Source organism: Elephas maximus, chromosome 2, assembly GCF_024166365.1.
Source record: "Elephas maximus indicus isolate mEleMax1 chromosome 2, mEleMax1 primary haplotype, whole genome shotgun sequence".
NCBI lineage: Eukaryota > Metazoa > Chordata > Mammalia > Proboscidea > Elephantidae > Elephas > Elephas maximus.
Window position 1 is genome coordinate 229,065,284 of NC_064820.1, and position 2,835 is coordinate 229,068,118.

Genomic DNA, 2,835 nt, shown 5'->3' on the forward strand with positions numbered 1-2,835 from the left:
TCTCAACCTCACCTTCTCCCCGCATCTGGGTCTATAAAACTGCAGAAGCCTTTTGTTCAGGGTACCCTCTGCAGTGAGATGTGCCGATCCTCCTGACTCTCACCTGGACACCATTCCTGGGGAAATATGGAACCGGCGGAGACGGTGTGCCATTGCCAGCTATCTCTTCCTTATACTATCACAGTAAGTGACTAAAGACCTGACCGTTAACTTTCATTTTGGATCCTTGCCTTAATTGGCTTCTTAGATACCTCGTAGCTTGGCTCAGCTCAGCTCAGCTTCCCTAACATTGAAAATGTTTTAGATTCCATGTTAGGAGGTAAGTTCACGGGAATTGACTATATTATAATAATCAAGTAATTAATCATTAATCAATAAAATACAGATCATGCAAGGACCAGAAATGGGAGTCTGTCAAGATCAGAACTAAACCAGGTTCTTTAAACTAGAGGTCCCAACGAGTCAAAACTTGTCCCATTGGAAATGATTATCCATGTCACAGGAAATAGGACACTTTATGACTAGATGAAAAAATTCATTATCAGTTCTACACTGCATTTTGACTTCAACTCCAGCCCTCGCTAGCCATGTAGACAAGAATGGACAACAAAAGAAAAAAAAAAAAGACGAAAACTATGGCAAGTGAGGAGGAGAAGGTGGCTGAGTGCACCGGAGCCCATGGGGTCTTGAGAGGTAGGGAGTAGACTGGCCTCTTCCTCACCAAGAACTCTCCACCTTCCCATGATCCATTGCAAAAAGGAATGGTTGAAGATGGAATTCAACTTAAAGTGCCTTCATAACAGTAATAGAGCACAGAAAACATGCAAATAAAAAAGACAAGAAACAAAGAGCTGCATTGAGAAAGCATGATTTATCTGACTGTCATGGGGTTTGGTTTCCTGCTGGAGTCAGAGAAGGGCACCTTGGAGCCAGGACTTCCCGGAGGGGATGCACAGGGTCAGAGGGGGATCCAGATGATTCTGCCACATTCTCTGCTGAGAGTTCAGGGGTTCACTGAGCATGCTTTCTACCACCCCAGTGTACCTAACCTGGCAGACCACAAAGGATTTGTTCTAGGAAGGGTACATGTACGGCCCCAATTGCACAGGAAGTGGCTGGTTTGGAGACACGTGTTCAGCAGGAAGAACGGGTGCCACAGATGACAGGCCTGAAGACAAGGGTGGGGAAGGAGGGTTGGCAGCAGCAAGAAGACTGGAAGGAAGGGACCACACACACAGCGGGCTTACAGCTCATGGGCACACACACGGTGGGCTTGAAGCTCAGGGGCACACAGCAGGTTGCTTGAGAGGGGCTGGGCACACAGCAGGCTGAGCTGCAGGAGGAGGTCGAGCTGCAGGAGGAGGCCTGGCCACAGGCCATAGGGAAGCACAGGGACTGGCAACTACCAGAGCAGCTGCTGGCAACCCCACAGGGTGACTGGCAGGAGCTGGCCACGCCGCACACAGGTCAGCACAGCAGAGTCACACAGGACACTGGGCAGCAGCAGGAGCTCCCACAGCCCAAGGGTGAGCAGCAGGCGGTGGGGACACAGCAAGGGGGTGGACAGCAGGCCAACTGGCAGCCCGTGGAGCAGAAGGTGTGGCACATGGTGGGTGTATGGCTGGAGAAGGTTTCAAGAAGGAGGTGGAAGCAGGTCTGTAGCCTCATTCTGTTGAATGGCATTTATAGCCCGGGCATACGGGCATCCAGGCAACACAGAAGCACAACTAATATTTTCCTTGTTTGTGCTTCCTCTGGGCTGTCTCCCAGAACCTTATATTCTGTTGTGGGTTTTTCTCTTTTGGCATTGGCTTCATGACTAATTGCACCTTCTTAAGCTCATTTCACAGGGAAACACGCCCATCTGTCTTCCTGGCTCTCTGCATTCAGTTTCGATCATTAACATTTCACTTGTGTTAACTTTACATCATCTCTAAAACATGGATCTCCAGGTTTTCCTCTTGGTATGACAACAATCATCAAATAACCACAAATTCTATACTTCTCCCATGTGCCACAACAGTAGTGAAGAACTGCGGCCGGCTCATTCCACTTTGAGTTTCTAGAGCTGAGAGCTAGAGTTGGGAGCTGTCTGGTACATAACCCAGAAAATACATAGGAAGACTATTTATCCATAGGTTAAGTGAAGCTTGAAGGGTGTTGGTCATGGAAAACTACCTTTTTTAGATCCTTTCTTGAGATAGCCTCATAGTTAATCAACATAATATAAAGTAGCAGGATGTCCTAAACCAAGGATAGGGACAAGGGTTAGGCCAAGCATGTGACCAGTGAGGTATTGTGACCCCTGGGTCACAGGAGTCAAGAGTTCAATATGGAGAACCACATAACACTTGCAGAAATTGATAAAGTGACTGGTGCCAGACTAGCCCTCCAGCCAATTATACAAGGAAAAAAATTATCTCACTATGTCTTAAGACAGTGATCAACAAGCAACGCAAGACTTTTATTCCAGAGAGAAGGGAAATTCATAAGGTGAGCTCCACATTCATCCAGCTCTATATTTGGGGCCAACTTCCTAAATGCCGTGTGGTGAGCTAGAGTCTGAGAAGAACATAATGGCCCCAAATACTGAGGGGAAGAGGTCAGTGTTTGGGGAAGTTAAGCACCTGGAATCTGAGGGGTGGGGTATCAGAGAGGAGGGAGCTATACACAGAACAGCTCCCATGAGTCTATGTGAGGGTCCCCTGTGAATCTAGGGAAGAGGATGGGGCCATACATGCTCAGAACAAGACCACTGGGTGCTCATCACAGAGAAGCTGCTAAAAGTTGAGAGTTGAACTCCGTGATATCCAGCTGAGACCCTGTATATTCCAC

The 2,835-nt window shown here is 47.8% G+C and overlaps 1 pseudogene; it reads right to left on the reverse strand.

Annotated features, from left to right (window-relative positions):
• Positions 1-1,134: 1,134 nt before the first annotated feature.
• Positions 1,135-1,608, reverse strand: LOC126068460 (keratin-associated protein 12-4-like; annotated as a pseudogene).
• Positions 1,609-2,835: the final 1,227 nt, after the last annotated feature.